Source organism: Anabrus simplex, chromosome 2 (genome assembly GCF_040414725.1).
Source record: "Anabrus simplex isolate iqAnaSimp1 chromosome 2, ASM4041472v1, whole genome shotgun sequence".
Classification (NCBI taxonomy): Eukaryota; Metazoa; Arthropoda; class Insecta; order Orthoptera; family Tettigoniidae; genus Anabrus; species Anabrus simplex.
The window spans coordinates 760,980,568-761,001,051 of record NC_090266.1 but is presented as its reverse complement, the minus strand read 5'-3'; the positions used below and the strand labels follow the sequence as shown (position 1 = coordinate 761,001,051).

Below are 20,484 nucleotides of genomic sequence, written 5' to 3'. Positions count from 1 at the left end.
TCTGATGCACCTGATAACACAATTTTGAGTGAGTAGATTGCAAATACATATTTTGGTTGAACCAAGTCCAGCAGTATTCCACTTTTAGGAATACAGGCGCTACAAAAAGATAGATAACCAAACAGACAGACACAAAAGGGAAAAGTTCTACCTCATGTTTCCTCGGTGTTCAGTTACATTTAAGTGGGGTTAATTTTCGAGCCTATGGAAAGTTTATGTATCCTCTGATTTTCTCTTGTTATGGATCCTTCAAATAACTCTAGGTCAGCGAGGGAGTCCGTCACTGGCTGCAGAGTATGACATTGGAAATCATAATTTTCTCCGACATTTGAAGAGTAAGCGATATTATGTACATAAGAAAATGTATTTAAAATGAAGGGGCGTTTCACATATATTCCACAGATTTTACATATAATAAATAGTGTAAGAGAAACATTGAAAAATCTCTTCCTGTAAATCCCCGGTCTCTTCAGTAATTTCTAAATGATATGCATAGCGATACCTGTTGCTGGATGAGTAGACTCTAAATACGAAATTTGGTCGATATATAGGCCTGATCAATAGTGTGAGAGAAAATTGAAAAACAAACTTCTGGTCTTCGTATAAACCCCCAGTCTATTCAGTGATTTTAAATGATATAAAAAAACCCATGGCGCAAGAGCCCCGACGGGCCATGGCCTACCAAGCGACCGCTGCTCAGCCCGAAGGCTTGCAGATTCTGAGGTGTCGTGTGGTCAGCACGACGAATCCTCTCGGCCGTTATTCTTGTCTTTCTAGACCGAGGCCGCCATCTCACCGTCAGATACCTCCTCAGTTGTAATCACGTAGGCTGAGTGGAACTCAGACTAGGCTTCAATCCAGGTAAAGATCCCTGACTTGGCCGGGAATCGAAACCGGGGCCTCCGGGTAAGAGGCAGGCATACTGCCCCTACACCTCGGGGCCAGCCTTTTAAATGATATGCATATTTGGAACCTGCTCCTAGGTAAGTAGACTCTAGATATTAAGTTTGGTTGAGATCTATACAGCCGTTTACCCGTGATGTCGCAACAAAATACAAACAAACAAACAAACAAACAAACAATTACGAAAGCTAAAAACCACTGATTGGTCTTGAGTTCACCTAAAACATCAATATATCAAAATATGGCAAAACAAATGACATTAGAGACAGCGGACCCCTACAATTTTATTTATAAGGTAACTCTTTTGGAAACAAACTAGTTAGGCCCTACATAGAGAAATGATTCACTTCTACAAAAATCTCTAATCATGGCACGAGATTCACATTAGAAATTGTACAGGAATGGCTTCGACCGTTCCCTTCTCTTTGCTTATAATAATGTGAGAAATCTGCGATAAACGCCGTTTGCTGTTAGATCCTCGTGCCATATTCAGTAAGTGACTGACATTGATCTTCTCACGCGACGCAGTTTGATATCGGGAAACAATGTAGTTTCAGAAGATAGAGACTGTTCATGGAAGTGAAGTGGCTTACATCTACCTTCTGTTCATTTTCGTAGGATTATTCCAATGGTTGCTGTGACAGTAGGTAGCGTCTCTTCTTGAATAGACGCTTTGTTTCCACAAAATCTTGTGGAAGATCCTCTTTCTTCGCAGCAGTCGGACTATCGAATCTACCAAACTGTCCTCTCCTAACTCACACACAAGTTTTGATATCATTCAGCGTCAAGCTACAGGGACATCAGTACACAATAATTCTACTAAGCATTGCCTTGAAATTTAGATAGCTCTGAATAAATTACGAACTGATCTATTGAATCAATACCATCAATTTATCCTAGAATCGTGTGCTGAAGTACGATGATATAAGAAAACATTTTAACAGTTGTAAGTGAAATAATGAAAAGTTAAGTAACTGCGCGGAATCAGACTTATTGTAAATAATTAAGCTGTAGACTACTCCAAACATACCAATTAGTAGGGGACTAGGTTTACTTCTATTGTAAAAAAGCAATTCATAAAACTGTGAACTAAATTTGTGACATGGTCGTCCATCACAGGTGGCAGAGTAAATCTAACACCAGACCTAGTGGATGAAAATTCAAGTCCGGAGCCTTTCACTTTTTTATTCGTAATATGAGCTTTTAAGAGTGCTATTAATAAATGGCTACTCCGGACAATTAGGGTCCATGCTGAAGTATGTATAGTTTACCACAAAACACATTAACTCAAGTCATACACATCTGACTGATGTGTAATACCTGAAATATTTGCAACGTTTTTTTCCTATTTAACTCCATCATACTCTATGTTAATATTTGTGTATTCGTAGGCATAAAGGCTATTTCCCAGTTACGCTTTCTTCCTACCAATAACTTTCAATAGGCGAAGAGCACTTAGTTCAGTAATTAACTAGTAGAGGTTTGTTCTGATGACACCGATCACTGCTTGGATTTAAGCAACATTATTATTCAGAACATATTTTCCTTGTCGATCGATGCATATTAATTGTTTACTGTGAGATGTACTATCAGATCAGCATTGGAAGTGACTTTAATATAGCAGAATAACATGAATTACCTCGAGCTCGTAGTTTTCCAAGATAAGCATCAGAACAATTTTAAAACTGCGACAGCTTAGTAACACTGATTTATTGTGCTACGCTGTTATCATCGAACATACTGCATTGTAATACTCAATATTTGCCTAATTTATTTACATTATTGAACTTAATCTATTACAAAACAATAACTTGAATAGTTATTCTATACATTCATGACTATAAAAATGGTTAATTTAATTCTTCTTGTTATTCTTCTTCTGCTGCTTCTTCTTTCCAGCTTTTCCTCAGTTATCCGGGGTCGGCACTTTGCACGGATTCAGCCAAGTTTTACGGCAGGATGCTTTTTTTGACACCAACCCTACGTGGAGGGATGTATTCACTATTATGAGTTTTCGTGGTGGTTTGTGGTGGGATGTTTTGTGTGTAGACCACGATGTGTTTTGTGAAAAACACAAACACCCAGACCTCGAACCAGAGGAATCGACTATACGAAGTTAAAATATCCGAACCAGCCAGGAATCGACCCCGGGGACCTTTAACCGAAGACCTGTACGCTGACCATTCTGTGAAGGAGCTGGACATAAAAGTAGTAAATTAAGATGTAAGATATAAATATGCTAGTATACTCATTATGTAACCAGGGAACTTGCGTACCATGTATGGCACTAAAACCAAGCCATACCAGTTACGACTTAAAACCCCCATGGTACTAGAGCCCTTGAAGGGCCTTGGCCTACGAAGCCACCGCTGCTCAGCCCGAGGGCCTGCAGATTACGAGGTATCGTGTGGTCAGCACGACGAATCCCTTCGGCCGTTATTCTTGGCTTCCTAGACCGAGAGTTACGACTTAAATAAAATTCTTTAATATCCCTGCGTACTGCTGAGATGCCAAATAACACTTCATTTCAATCATCGATAAGTAGGCCCAAATTACTTTCGGGGTACAATTTTCTGTAAACAAGTCTTTCTGATCATTGTCCGACTTCTTGATTGCGGCCTTCGGTTCAGAGGGTGCCAGGTCCGATTCCTGACTCGGTCGGGGATTTTAATCGCGTTTGATAAATTCTTTTGTCTCGGGGACTGGGTGTTTCTATTTGTCCCATGACTCTCCTCTTCATATTCACACAACACACCACACTACCAACTACCACAGAAACACGCAGTAGAAATAACATAAGGTTGGTGTCAAAAAGGGAATCCGGCTGTACAACAGGGCCAGATCCACATGTGCGACACAGTTCACACCCGCGAGCCCACAAATGTGGGTGACTGACGGCGTCTGGGATTTAATATTTAATAACGAAAACGAATAAATTATGGAAATATAGATGCATTTTTCGAAGATTCATGATTCGAATTTTGACTCAGGCATTTACTCTCCCGATTTTCTCTCTCACACTCCAGGTAAATGTTCATATCTTGACGCAGGCATTTCCTTTCCTGAGTATGGTTTCTCTCACCGATATTTTCTTCTCCACTGCAGGAAAATATAGATTACTGTCTCATTTCTAGTTCAAGGACATTACTATGATCCTGGGCGCAAATTGCAGTTCGACTGGCCCCAAAATAACATGTTCCTATTAGAAATACACAGGTTTAGTGAACAAAAAAGGACACTGACCTCAGTCGTGATTGAATCTTGAGAACAAAGCACAGTTATTAATAGACTGTGCTACTGAGGTCGGTAGGAATGTAAATGCACATGTTTCTGTCATTCTGAAGTTATTTCGACTAATCTTCCCTTCTACATTCTTCTACCGATAAGTTCCTTATGATGCTGGGATAGGGGGTTCAGAACGCCCGTGTAGACCTTCTACTCCCAACAAAGGCCAAAACTGAGCCTGGGTGTGTCTCCAAACGCTCACAAATATTGCGAAGAAAAGCGGGTATATTCCTCGGCATTACTTTCATTGATGCTGCGCATAATACATATATCACCTAAATGAATAAGAGGTCAGGAACCAAATTGAAATTTGTAGCACATATGGTTAAGGAATGCCTTTGCTGGCGAGATGTAGTGTTCAGAGTGCACTGTGTCTTCTGATATGGGCTAGAATAAATTTTTTGCATTCACTGACCTGTCTCAGTCTCATCCTTTGGCTTTGACGATATGAAAGTGACCGAGATATGAGCTATGCTATTAATACCATTCCTTATGCAGCCAGAGTCTGTTATGAATGGTGTGAAAATATCGTCCATGGGGTCGGTTGGTGCATGTATTTCAGTGGGCTTGGCAGACTGATATGTAATAGCAACTTCTGGCTCGGTGAGGAAAGCAACGGGAAACTACCTCACTCCTCATTTCCTTAGTATGCCTTTTCAATGACACCTAGGCTATCTATAACAGCTGTTTGGCGGAGCTGTGGAGGATCAAACCAGCCTTCGGGCTGAATACCCAACATACATACATACATACATACATACATACATACATACATACATACATACATACATACATACATACATACATACATACATGGTTACGGATAGCCAATCCTGATGAAGGTCTGTCTCTCTCCTTGTACTTTTCATGCTCTGTGAGCCCCTGTCTTTGTGCCTGACTTCCAACGGTAGTATGCCAGCCGTAATGTAATTATTATTAAACTGATTTCACGATAAAATAGGTTACATGCATGCCTGTTCTATATTCATGTTATCTATTACAATGACTTGTCGTAAGCCTGGAACTGTGTATGACAGCAGGGCACAGCTACTGTTCGGAGAATGCTCAAAGTGACATTATGTGTCTGATTAAACTGCATTCTAATAGTATCAGCGGTATGCGAACATCCACACGGAGTGCACGTACCATTACAGAACGATCTAATCCAGATTATTATAATCGGTTTCAGCCTTCAAGCCAGTTACGGTAGATTCTGTCCAAGAACAAACCACAGAGGAGAAGATACACCTGCGTACGAGTATATTGGGAAGCATCAATTACTGAAATTTGAGTAAGGGGATCTTCAATATTAAAATCGGAATATGTTGACAGTAATATAGTTCTAAACATACTACGAATGGCGGGCCAATATATTTTTGTTAAACTGATTTGTGTCTTCATTTACCTCAGCTTAATTGGAAGTAGTATGGTGTAATCTGATGTGCGAAATAATTCTAAAATCTACGAGGAACTCAGGGATTATTTTTCGTGTTGTTACAGTAAAGAGAATGCGGCAGCTTTAGTTATCAGTAGAGATGGGAATTATAGGCACGAATAGCTTAGAATGCAAAATGTTTGAACAAGGCGCAAATGTTTTCTACCCGCACGACAGTTCTGCAATTAGATTTGCATGAATATTAGCGATCTGAACTATCTGAACCCCTAAAATTTATGCAACTCATCTTAAGTAGGTGGTGAGCGGGTCGATGATACTTGCACCTTGTTCAAACACTTTGCATTCTAACCTATTCGTGCCTATAATTCCCATCTCTAGTTATCAGTATTCTGATGTATATGTGTGGTTGATACTGGCTAAAATCCTGTGTGTATTGAGATAGTGAGTTCAATTGCAACAATTTTGATTCTAGGTTTGCGCTAGATTTCTCGGATCTTGAATAGGCACGATCTATGCATTTTTCTGGAGTAATCGTGGAATATTCAAGGGGATATTGATGATAGCCTCTGTCAATGCCAGATTTAAAACTCGTATCTCCAAACAATGCAGCTTCTCATTTATATCATGTAATGCAATCGCTTATGAAGTAGGTAACTTGGATTGTAGAGAAATTGTTAAAGCAGAATTTGTATAGAATTTTATTTAATTCAGTTACTGTAGAATAACTTATTTAATTTTCCTCGTCCTCTGTTTTTCCTACAAGTTTAGCTTCTATTTATACATTAGTAATTTATTTTGGTAACTCTATAAAATAACAATAAATTAGATGGGATTTTGGTGACGATAGGATAGGAAACAACTAGAACTTGAAAGGAGGGGCTGTGGCTTTAATTGAGGAACAATCGTGGCATTTACTAAGTGTGAAAATGGGAAACAACAACATTACCCTCGGAGCTGATAATGGTGGAGAGGATTCGAATACATGTTCTGTCGAACAGAATCTTACAGCAAATACGACCCGTGGTGCTAGTCACCTCACACACAGGTCAACTGTTTCATTTGGGCCAGACAGATTTCATTGAATCTCGGGTGAATAATTGGCCAACATGTCCTACAATTAGTAGTAGAAAAGGTTTTTTGTAAAACCAACGGTAGCGGTATAATTCATTGCTGAAAAGTAATTGGGTGGCTTGGAACAGGTAACTGATTTTGTCGTATGGGTATGCACTGTAGAAATGTAACGAGAGCTTTACTTCAAAGTTACATTGTTATTATTTGGGTCATGCTGGTTTGATGCAGATCTCAATGCCATCCTATCTTGTGCTAACTATTTCATTTCTACGGAACTACTACAACCTACATCTACTCTCATCTGTTTGTCATATTCATGCTTTGGTCTACCCCTGCCATTTTTACTGCCTACACTTCCCTCAAAAAGTAACTGAACGAGTCCTGGCTCTCTTAAGATGAGCCCTATAATTCTATCTCTTTATCTGGTGAAATATTGCCAAATTGTTCTCCTCTCACCAATTCGAATCATTCGTGATTCCATCTACCCATCTCACACCACAACCGAACGAGTTGGCGGTGCGGTTAAGGCCACTCAGCTGTGAGCTTGCATTCGAGAGAGAGTGCATATTCAGTGTTAAAATTAGTTTTCAGTTGAAATTTTTCACTCTGAGCGTTTTTACTCTCTCCTGAAAAAGATTAACTTTTGGATTACCTTCTTGTATATCAACATATTAGGGTTTTAATGCTTTTGTATCTTTTATAATGGAAGCTAAAATATTATGCAGTGTGAAATCTTGGTTATATATGCACGTATAAACGTACATACTATCAATGTAATATTTTATTAGCAGTAACGAGGAAACGTTTACATTCGTGTTAAAAATAACTTATTTTGTCATACTTTGCGCAGTGCATTCAGCGGACATTTCTTAATTGATCATCCTAGTCCGTCTGGTCCAACCTAAACAATTCTCTTGTCAGTAAGTAAAGAATACTTCCTGCACTATTCTACATGGTTTGCCTCTTGGAGATATCCATTCGATCTGGATTAGAACTAAGGAAGACCACGGGGCACGGCCCCAATATTTTCCGGGAACTGAAACGCAATAACATAGATGACCATTTCGTGGATGCGTAGCCAGGCCTTGAACGATTCACATTGGTAAGTTCGTGTTTTAAATGACCTTCTGCAGAGAAAAAAGCAGACCGTGAATTGGCCAGAGGTTGTTCCACTTTACAGATTACTTAACTATCCTACTGAACAGAGTGGTGTTTAATTTTTATTCGGAATGTGAAAATCCTTTTTGGGTAACCAACTTCAGTTGACATGTGAATCAGTCTTTTACTATTTCTTTCACTGTAAATGCCAGTATCGTTTCAATGAGCAAAATGTAGTATAAACTTGCGAATGTATCTTTAACTATGAAATAGAGATGGAATATATGTCCGATACGAGTCATCTAAGCATCGGAAGAACCAAACACTGATCTGAAAATTTATACGTAGTCATCACTGCCATCATCAGAATTCGCTCCGTCACTTAAAATCCTTCGGAAAAGCATCTATTAAAAATATATAATTCCTTGCCAAGCCTTCTTTTCTTAATTGAAAGGAATCCTATCTTATCAAGGAAGCTCGAAGTCTGAAACAGCAGTCTTGTTCTTTATCCAGTTATAAAAATGAATCCTATTGCGATTAAGTTGACTGGTGAAGACGCTTGTGTTATCAAGAGTTCGTAATTAATAATCTTCCACATTTTATTCACTTCAAGTACATCAGCTTACGTTGGAAAGATTATATATTTCTGTAGTGAGCGAGGCAAGTAATAATAATAATAATAATAATAATAATAATAATAATAATAATAATAGTGTATGATCATTGCTGATAAATTCAAGATTTCCAAGTCAATATCGTCTAAGTGATGCCGTGTCGTCTACCCTTTTAACTGACCGCACTGTCCTAATCAAAATTCTGTTCTGTACTCGGAGATCTCTGAACAGATACATTCCCCACATCTTTAATGCAAATGTTGTGATATTTTATCATACTAATGTACCAAAAAGTAAGTACTTACATACTCATTTTCATTAATAAAACCGTGATCGATAGCTGCAGTCGCTTAAGTGCGCCCAGTATTCGGAAGATAGTGGGTTCGAGCCCCACTCTCGGCAGCCCTAAAGATTGTTTTCCGTGGTTTCCCATTTTCACACCACAAAAATTCTGGGACTGTACCTTAAGTAAGGCCACGGCCGCTTCCTTCCCACTTCTAGCCCTTTCCTGTCCCATCGTCGCCATAAGACCTATCTGTGTCGGTGCGACGTATAGTAACTTGAAAAAAAATACTTTAATAAAAATCAACGTGAACAATTTGCTCGGTTATTGAATTCAGTTACTGAAGTAAATTTCACCAATATGGGAGAAGGTCTTGCATTTGCTCCCTCCTAGCCGTCATCGTCTTCCTGGAGAGGGTGGAGCGTGGGGTCCATAAAACTATTATTATTATTATTTCTTACGGCAAGGATACATTGGAAATGTACATATTACAGTAAGCTATATACAGTATTTACAGATCAGGTAAATTAAAATGTAATGTCCAGTGTTTTCAACCAGTTCACAACTTCGTCGGTGGCACTGTGTACTCATATAACCTCAGTAGTTCCTTTAAATCTTCTTCTTGGGCATTCAGTGGCTGTATGATGATGATGGTGATGATGATGATGATGATGATGACGATGATGATGATGCTTGTTGTTTAAAGAGGCCTAGCATCTAAGGTCATCGGCCACAGCACTCCGCAGCGGATGGTCTGGGGGACATTGTCACATTCGAAGTATGAGTTTTCAGCTTTTCCCCACTTGTGAAACCAGAATTTCCATCTTCCGTGGTTTGTCCTAATTCTGTTTAAATATGTCCATGCCTTTCTAGGTAAATTGAAACCAGGCGGAGCTTTACATGTATCTTTAATTAAACCCAGCTGATCAGGGTTTGAAGAAGACCATTCTTCGTTCCAGGTCTGATCGGGATTAAAATGTGATTCAGCAAGCCTTTCTCCTAATTTCCACGATGGGTCCCTTGATTTCAATCTCACTGGTTTCTGAAATTTGCTGTCCTGATGTAAGGATAGTTGAGGGTTGCTGCGACATTTCTTCCATTCTCTTACCAGCGCTGCTTCCGTTCGTATATCAGGGGGGTGGATGTTGGATAACACAGGTAGCCATTGTAGAGGTGTTGATTTTATAGTGCCAGATATTCAGTATGTGCGCTGCTAAGCCACACTGGACAGCAGTATTCAGCCACTGGATGAACTAAAGCGAAGGCTGGAACTTGTATAACCGATGCGTTTGATCCCCAACCTGTTCCACTGAGCTTATGTAAGATGTTTCTTGATTTTGTCTTTTCTGCGGTATTATGAAGATGTTATTTGTACGTCAGTGCCCGGTCCGTTGTGATGCCCAGATATTTTGGGCAAGGATTATATTTTAATCGTTGGCCTTTGCATTCCACTTGAGGTATGTAGTTGGGTCTTTTATTGTCTAGACGGAAACAGCTAACTTCATTTTATTCAGGGTAGGTTTCAGTTGCCACGTGTTTAAGTATTTGTTCGATGTATGGAGACCCTCCGTAAGTACAATTTCAGATGTTCTGAAGTCATAGGATTGGGCAGTCAGAGCTATGTCATCTGCATATACGAATTTCCTTGAAATAGTTTCTGGGAGATCTGCAGTGTAGATGTTGAACAGTAATGGAGCAAGAACTGAGCCTTGCGGTAAGCCATAATTCAGTACATAAGGCTTGCTCACGCTGATGTTGAGAAGTGTCGCAAGGGTCTTACAGGGAATAATATTCAAGAATTTCATAATCATTCCTTGTCGCCAAACTGTATCATAGGCTGATGTCATGTCCACAAATAACTGCAATGGTCTTCTTCTTGTCTTGAAACCCTTTCTCAATATTGCTGGTGAGCGATAATATTTGTTCACAGCAGCTTCGTTATGGTCGGAATCCGGCTTGTTCAATTGGTGTATGTTGGAAGGCTGTCGAAATTATGTTACAGATCATTCTTTCAATTAGCTTATAGCATATGCTTAAGAGTGCGATTGGACGATAATCCTCTGAACATTTTCCACTTTTCCCAGGCTTTAGAATGGCAACTATTTTGCTCTTGAGCAGGGATGGAAATCTACCATTTCTTAAGATGTAATTAAATAATTTAACCAGCCAGTCTAGAGTTCTAGAACCACAATGTTTTAGGAACTCTGGATGATGATGATAATAATAATAATAGACGACTACAAGTACAGTTCCACTAAAGCCAAATGCGTCATCGGAGCATGACATAACGGAAAGTTGCCGGTAAATAAGCCAGCTGGCCAAAGACTACGCATTGCACTCCTAGCTGGACTAGTGAAAAGAGAGAAAGCATAAGAGGAGTACTTCATTCATATAAGTTCAACAGTTCAACATTATTAGAAGGGTGTACACAGAAATTGAACATAGATATTTTTACACTCAATAATAGTGATTAATCAATTAATAATAATAATTGAAACTGTGGTTTTATAGAATCATGATGTTCTTTCGAGGAGAAAACATGTCATTCTGTTATAATTAAATTATTTTTTCCAGGTATAATCTGTCAATAAACGTTTTCTAAATGTATTTATCCTGAACTAGTTTCGACGGACGAAAGAATCTCACCGTTATTGTTTAATTCGAAACTGAAATAATGGCTCTCATAATTTACAAAAATATATAAGGCATACAGTCTTTTCAACAACTATCGTTCTTATGTGACATATTAGACCTCCCCCTGAAAATGAATGTTTTAACGTGTCAGTTAATCTGATGCGTGGTTTTCGCACTCAAGCCCTCATGAATACTAACCAATTGTACCACGGTTCGGGCCCGCAACTTTGAACTCTGTTCAGTAGTGAAATTGTACCCGTGATAAATTTCCTCCTACTCACGCGCAGTTTTGTCATGAATAGGTTATTTATTTAGATAACACTCCATTCAGTAAACCATTGTTTCCTAAATCATACGTAATCCACAGGTGATTGAATTAGCACTGCATTCTTTCGGCAGATTCGATTTTACGCCTTGGCTTTTACTGTGAACTCGATTAATACATCTTGTATTCGTGTACGTTAATTGACATCTCTACAGAAAACTGTTACAACCAGCCTTCCCTGCACTGTCGTTATGTACGTGGACCAAGTCTCTCCCGAATGGTCGTTATACACGAGAACCTAGTCCTCACCAGGATTGTCCTTATGTGCGAGGACAAAGTCCCCACCTGAATTGTCGTTATGTACCAGGACCAAGTCTCCATCTGTATGGTCGTTATGTACTAGAATCATGAGAACCAAATCCCCACCTGGATTGTCATTATGTACGAGGACCAAGTCCCCACTTGAACGGTCGTTTTGTAAGGGGGTCAAGTCCCCACCTGAGTTGTCGTTATGTACGAGGACCAAAACCCCACCTGAGCTGTCGTTATGTACGAGGACCAAAACACAATCTGAGCTGTCGTTATGTACAACGACCAAAACACAATCTGAGCTGTCGTTATGTACAACGACCAAAACACAATCTGAGCTGTCGTTATGTACGAGGACCAAAACACAATCTGAGCTGTCGTTATGTACGAGGACCAAAACACAATCTGAGCTGTCGTTATGTACAACGACCAAAACACAATCTGAGCTGTCGTTATGTACGAGGACCAAAACCCCGCCTGAGTTGTCGTTATGTACAACGACCAAAACACCACCTGAGTTGTCGTTATGTACGGGGACCAAAACCCCACCAGAGTTGTCGTTGTGTACGTTATGTACGGGGACCAAAACCCCACCAGAGTTGTCGTTGTGTACGTTATGTACGAGGACCAAAACCCTACCTGGATTGTCGTTATGTGCAAGGACCAAGACACTACCTGAACGGTCGTTATGTACGAGAACCAAGTCCCCATCTGGATTGTCTTGGACCAACTCCCCATGTTAATTGTTGTGTGAAAGGACAGAGTCCCCGCCTCGTTTGTCATTCTGTCCAAGGACCAAGTCGCACCTGGATTGTCGTTATGTGCGAGGAACAAGTCGTACGTGGATTGTCGTTATTTGCAAGGACTCAGTTCGCACCTGCCTTGCCCGCTGCAACTTCTTGATAATATTTTTTCGTTGATAAAGAATATATGAGAAGACCAGGAACAGTGTATGGTATCAGAATTTGAGAATTAAAATAACATATTATTTACACAGTATGAATCAGAATCTTTGTATGCAGCCCGTTACACTTCGAAATAATATTCAAAAGTAATTTATGATTTCGTATGTACTTTAAATTATTGTATGAACGATTTAGACTTGTTTGTAATATATGTATAAGCCTGTGCAATATTCCTGCTCATCACTAGGGAACAATAAAAAGTAAATATTTCTTAACTAGAAGCAACATTGGACTTCAGTAACTTTTAATTTAGAGAGTGCAATGAATTCAGGAAAAATGTTAGTTCAAGAAAGAAATCTGAGCTATGATACTTACTGGTCTAATTTCTATATTAGGTTATCACGTCATATAGGGCCTACACTGATTTTAATTTTGCATCTACGGTGATGTCTAATTGCGTAAATAATTATTTGATGAACTTACATAAGGAAATTTCAATCCAAATGATTACATAAAATGTATGCTTGAAAACACATTATATTTGAAAGAAAAGGACACACCAAATGTTTTAGAATTACGCCAACACAACATATTTCAGATTTTTATTGTGAGAAACTTAATTTCAATATAACACCAGCTCCTCCTTTTCTGACAGGCACTAGATTAGATATCCTGGAGACAGTGATGCAAGTTATTACGACACTATTCTCTTCCTCATACTTTTCAAATTACCGAGCTCGATAGCTGCAGTCGCTTAAGTGCGGCCAATATCCAGTATTCGGGAGATAGTGGGTTCGAACCCCACTGTCGGCAGCCCTGAAGATGGTTTTGGGTGGTTTCCAAATTTCACACCAAGCAAATGCTGGGGTTGTACCATAATTAAGGCCACGGCCACCTCCTTCCTACTCCTCGCCCATTCCTGTCCCATCGTCGCCATAATACCTATCTGTGTTGGTGCGACGTAGAGCAACTTGTAAAAAAATGTTTCAAATTTTAATTTCAGTATTTGTTATGTATTTCCTAATCCACTGACTTCTACCAGGAAGATTGTACGGTGAGCTTTGTTCCCCACGCTTGCCTCGTCTTTCATTATTTTGCTACCACTTCTCTTTAATAACAACTTGCATATTGCCTGCCTACCTTGAACTTTATCCAAAGGTATAATTACATGTCATGCGGCTCATGAGGTCATAAACGCTAGCAACCACTTCACACGGCATGGATTATGAGTTGTTTACAGTCAAGCTGTGATTGAGTTGGAGACATTGTCAGCAGTGCGTAACGCTTATATCAGTATTCTTGAATCTAACAATATTAATTAAATTCCAATAAATTCAGTTATATAACTGTGAGCGTGTAAGTTACTCATTCGTGGCCTAATATAACTCTTAGCAAAGACTTTGATTTTTGTTCAGTTGGAAAGATAGAAATGTGATAATCTCTCAGTGGTACTGGTAACCTGCATCACTATGCTGTTGGTAGTTTACACCTTATGTGTCATAATACGGCGGTCATTTCAGACATCATGGTAACCGTGAATATGTGGGAATAGGTAAGTCCCGTAAGCAGGGTGTTTCAGAAGCAACAGTAAATATTTCGCGAGGGAATAGTGTGGATTATTTCAAGTAAAAATGTTCATATAAACATGTACCCAATTTGCAAAGTATATGGAATTACAGCTGTTTGTATGGTACGCATAAGAGTAACCATACACGGAATTTTAAAGACACAAGAATGACTTATTGATTCACGAACTTTAGTCCATTAGATTTCTGTATTTGGGGCTGGGTGAAAAGCGAGGTCTACAGAGGAAAAGAAAACACAAGAGACGAATTGGTTGCTCGCATTATGCATAGTTCTGTCCTCGTATAAGAACACCATTACGACCTCCGACGAGTTATATGTAGCCTACTAATGACAAGAAAGCTGCCAAGAGCATAGACGTCAGTGGTGGTATTTTCGAACATGTACTGTGAACTGTTAAAAAGGACGTAAGCTTGTGTATCACTAAATTAATTAATAAGACATCGGTGTTGATTTGTTGCATATTATGTAAGGATTAATTAATTAAGTAATTAATTCGGGTTGAACTGTTACGTATTATGTAGGGTTTGTGCATCAATAAATACAGATTTGTGTGTCTTAAATATTTTTAAAGGTTATTCTTATGGATATCATGCAGATAACTGTAATTAGAAACAGTCTGAACATTGGACACACGTTTATATGATTTCTTGTACTTGTAATCGTCTATACTACTGCCTCCCGGAATGTATACTGTGGCGGTTTCCGCCATTTAATTATAAGGCTTTGGGAGAAGCAACTTAGCCTGGTCCTGGGCGCGAGTAACGTTACCGAGTTCCGGCCCTGCCGCTCGCCACACAGCGGACTAATCAGGAGCGAGCTGGGCGCGCATGTCAACCTTCTCTGCCATCATTCTATCGTCATCCCGTTATCTCACTAAAGACCTCCCGGTGGTGTGAGAAAGAACTCGAATGTGAACCCAGAGCTTTCGGATTCGAGAAGACTCCAGGGGCTTCTCCTGCCGTGAAGAGTCTGGAAGGACTGGCCTCCCTATTTAAGGCAGGCCGGAGGATGTTCAGTGCCGGTAGTTCAGTTGAGGTTGGGGTTTAGCATGTGGTATTCTCTGTGTGAGTGCTGTTGTTGAGCACTGCTATGGAGCACTGGATCAGTCAGTCAGTCAGTTAATAAATCCTAGAGTAAACACTACCTGTTGCGTGCTTATTTACCTACTCGCCGTCATGTTACAGTTCTGTGCCTCCTGAAGCACACTGTATACCTTTAAAAACCTGTGTAACACACCGCCACTCAATGTTGCCGACAGTTGGTATTTGTGTGAACTGATGGCTTGTTAACAATACACGAAAATGTTAGTGTGCTACCAGCCTTGTTCCAAGATAGATTGTAACTAAAGATGATCACCTGTCATACCTACGTATAAATTGCAGTTCCCCGTGGCAGAAAATCACCTCGCTATCATGCGCAGCTAAGAGAAGCGTTAGATACAGAGCTTTGGGGCCTTCAGACGTAGACGCATAGTAACTGTCGCAGAGTGGACGTACTGTGTCCGCTCATGCAGATGTGTCAGTGATCTTTATCGAAAATTGTTAACAGAAGACGGCCGTTCGACTGTGCAGGAATTATCCACACATACAGGTATTTCGGTGTTGACAGTGGTCTGAATTTTACAACAAGTTTTTCAGATGATCAAGATTTGTGTGTATAATAAAAACGATGATACATAACTTGCAAACAGGCCTAATCCCTAATTGCTCCTAACATAAGTTTGGGAAAACATTCGGAAAGACACACTTAGTGCAAGCGCCGAAAGTTTCGAAGAAATAATGTAGTAGTAGTAACATTGTGAACCAAAACTGAAGGCGTATAAAAATAGCTCCAATAGGTTAAGTGGCTGGTCACGGGACTTAGTTTCACGAAGCATATTGGGAGCAGGTTTGTAGCTGCAATAAAATCAACGATGGACATTCGCAATCTCAAATCTCTCTCATTCAGAACCGCAATGTCACTATTCATACTCAAAGTCGTCCCCTTTTGGCGTCATATGCTATAGAAATAACGTGGCAACATCTGAAATACAAAAATCTTAAAGCCTTACACAAAGTCAAAGCCAGATATATTAAAAGAGCTCTCTGTATCTCAAAGTTTGAACTTCCGAGGCTCAGGCGGCAGCGCGCCGGCCTCTCACCGCTGGGTTCCGTGGTTCAAATCCCGGTCACTCCATGTGAGACTTGTGCTGGACAAAGCGGAGGCGGGACAGGATTTTCTCCGGGTACACCGGTTTTCCCAGTCATAATTAATTCCATCAACTCTCTCCAGTATCATTTCATTTCATCTGTCATTCATTAATCATTGCCCCAGAGGAGCGCGACACCAAAGAATTTAGCTTTACGTTGCACCGACACAGGTAGGTCTTATGGTGACGATGGGACAGGAAAGGCCTAGGAGTGGTAAGTAAGCGACCGTGGCCTTAACTAAGGTACAGCCCCAGCATTTGCCTGGTGTTTCCCATTTTCACACCAGGCAAATGCTGGGGCTGTACCTTAATTAAGGCCACGGCCGCTTCCTTCCAACTCCTAGGCCTTTCCTATCCCATCGTCGCCATAAGACCTATCTGTGTCGGTGCGACGTAAAGCCCCTAGCAAAAAAAATAGTCATTTGAATGCACTCAAGGCCCTAGAACTTAACATTCCACTGCATGAAGTTATTTTTACTCAACAGTATGCTCAAGGACTTGATGCTTGTACTAGACGAGACTGGGAATTATCACAGGCAGACACTCGGGTTCCATCACTTGATGACTTGTCATTTGTTGAGCACAAACGGCAAGCTCTGGAGAACTTCCCTAGCGCACAGCACACTGCACCATCGCACAAACAACAAGCTGACAAAAATAAGCCTAAACCTCAAGGGGATACTCAACCACGCTACACTTACACCACTACCAGTCTCATAAAGTGTCTCTGCTGTCATGGTAATCACCCGATATTTAAATGTGAAGGGTTTGCAGCTCTCAGTGTGGAAGAGAAACAAGGAAGGGTTAAGGAAATGTACTTATGTTTTAACTGTTTGCGTACAGAGCATTCTGTGAAACAGTGCAAATCACGTGGCTGTAAATTATGTAGTAGGAAGCATCACACCTCAATACATAATCCATCAGGTATGGAGGGAGGTACAGCCCATCAAACTGCATCCAGCTCCTCTCACACATACTGCAATACAAGAGACACTGTGGGGGTTCTGCTGTCCACTTCCATGGTCAAGGTACTAGATTCTAGGGGGCAAATGCAGGTCTGCCGGGCACTTCTTGACAGTGGCAGCCAGGTTAATCTTTGCACTGAAAGTCTAGCACAGCGATTAGGCCTTAAGAAAATGAAGAATCCCATACCAATCAGCGGCATAAATGTTTCCATTTCTCAATCAAGGTACAGTGTTCAGTTTTTTTTTTTGCTAGTTGCTTTACGTCGCACCGACACGGTAGGTCTTATGGCGACGATGGCTAGGAGTGGGAAGGAAGCGGCCGTGGCCTTGATTAAGGTACAGCCCCAGCATTTGCCTGGTGTGAAAATGGGAAACCACGGAAAACCATTTTCATTGCTGCCGACAGTGGGGTTCGAACCTACTATCTCCCGAATACTGGATACTGGCCGCACTTAAGCGAGTGCAGCTATCGAGCTCGGTAACAGTGTTAAGTTAGAATTGCAATCCACTGTAAGTAACTTCACTGTGAGTGTGACTTGCTCTGTATTTCCACGTAACACAGGTAACATGCCCAGTAGTTACATTCAGCATGAACATTGGAACTTGCCCACTGGCTTGAAACTCGCTGACCCCAGGTTCTTCCAGCCTGGTGACATTGAATTTTTAATAGGCGCAGAACATTTCTTTTCATTACTGAAACCTGGGCGCAGAACTCGATCACCAGATTATCACATTCTTCAAGACACTGAACTAAGATGGATTATTGCTGGACAATACCATCGTAGGGAAGAGAAACACTTTACTCCAACTACGTGTTTCCTGAAGTCAGAGGACAGGTTAGACACCCAACTACAACGGTTCTGGGAAATATAAGAGCTTAGGTCACCAGTCATGACAAGAGAAGAGAGAGCCACAGAAAAACATTTTACAGAGAATACTACTAGGGATGCTACAGGTAGATTTATAGTTCGCTTACCCCTCAAGCAGAAACCTGAGGTTCTGGGAAACTCTTTCAATCATGCCATGTCAAGACTAACTCAATTAGAACGGCGTTTCAACAGGCAGCCCTCACTTAAGCACGAGTACTCTAACTTTCTTCACGAGTATGAGGCGATTGGGCATATGGTCACTCAGTCAGGGAATGAAGGTGGAAGCTATTATCTACCCCATCATTCAGTTTTTAAGCTTAGTAGCTCAACTACTAAAACTAGGGTTGTATTTGATGCATCTTCTAAAACTTCTAACAATATTTCATTGATATATTAATGGTTGGAACGACAATACAACAGGATCTTTACTCTATCATTCTAAGATTTAGAATGCATACATTTTCCTTCACCGCAGACATTGCTAAAATGTATCGGCAAGTCATGGTTCATGCAGATGATAGGAAACTTCAGCAGATTATCTGGAGGGAATCACCTACAGACCCACCCTCTCACTATGAACTGACAACTGTAACATATGGTACAGCATCAGTACCCTTCCTAGCTACCAGATGCCTGCAGCAACTTACTGAAGATGAAGAATCGAGATTCCCCAGAGCAGCACAAGTTGTTCGCAGAGATTTTTATGTTGACGATCTATTAAACGGCTGTGACGATATCCAGGATGCTCTTCAGTTGCAGGTTGAAATTATTAATTGACTAGAGAGTGGAAGATTTCACCTCAGGAAATGGTCTTCAGACCACCCAGCATTACTAGAAGCAGTTTCAGAAGAGGACAGAGAAATCCAGCTGCCTTTAAGTCATGATGAAGGCACTAGCGTGAAATCTTTAGGCCTGTTATGGCATCCAGTAACTGATCATTTTCTCATTTTTGGCAATCTGTATTCAGACAGTCCCTATCATGCTGACTCTCATGTAATTAAACGGAAGGTCTTATCTGTTATTGCATCTATATTTGATCCACTTGGGTTGGTCAGTCCTTTGGTAATTTCTTACAAGATTTTTATGCAGAACCTTTGGCTAGTCAATCTGAACTGGGATGACAGACTACCATCTCAACTAGTCAGATAATGGGAAGAACTTCACTTTAAGTCACAGGCAGTAAGATAATTTTATATTGAGCGGTTAGTGACATGTAAGGGGCCCCCTGTTGATATATAAATTCATGGTTCATGATGCTTCAGAACAAGCTTATGGGGCTTGTCTTCATGTAAGTTCTGCTGACAAAGGGGCACGGATCTGTGTCAGACTATTATGTTCTAAATCCAGAGTAGCACCGGTGAAGAAACTGACACTACCAAGACTGTGTGGAGCGCTACTACTTGCCCGACTACTCCACAAGACCCTTCCAGCTTTGTCTCTGCCAGTCAGCAAGCTGTACCTGTGGACGGACTCCACCATTGTCTTAGCCTGGATCGCATCTCCTGCTACTCGCTGGAAAACATTTGTGACCAACCGAAACCGAGTCTGTTCAATTCAAGAATACTCCCACAAGGCAGAATGGAGACATGTTCCTACCAGTTGCAATCCAGCAGATTTAATATCCAGAGGTGTTGCTCCAGGACAACTACGAGGCATGAACCTGTGGTGGCACGGACCATCCTAGTTACCTGAGCCCACTGAATCATGGCCAGACACAATCTCGGTCCATGCAGAAGAGGAACCACCAGAGTCACGAAGCACACTTCCTGTAGTCATGTTGATAGGTACCAATTGGGATGCACTTATGCTGAAGTACTCGTCACTGTCCCGACTGACTCTAGTTACTGCATATTGTTGGCGATTTATTCACAATAGTGCCAATCCTCAAGACAAGAGGTTATGGATATTAAGTGCACAAGAGCTACAGATGGCCTTGCACTCCTGAATCAAAATTGCACAATAAGTGTGTTACGCTCAAGAGATAGCCAGTCACAACTCTAAATGCTGCATTTCAAGGAAGAGTAAAATTGCAGATTTACATCCTTTCTTAGATGATAAGGGAATACTAAGGGTAGGAGGAAGACTAGTACATTCAAAACTACCTTATGACAC

At 40.6% G+C, this 20,484-nt stretch overlaps 1 protein-coding gene across 1 annotated transcript in view; it reads left to right on the top strand.

Moving 5' to 3' along the window:
- The window catches only part of mmd (mind-meld), a 1,597,006-nt gene that overhangs the window by 830,807 nt on the left and 745,715 nt on the right, over positions 1 to 20,484 (top strand). The gene's annotated exons all lie outside the window — the stretch shown is intronic.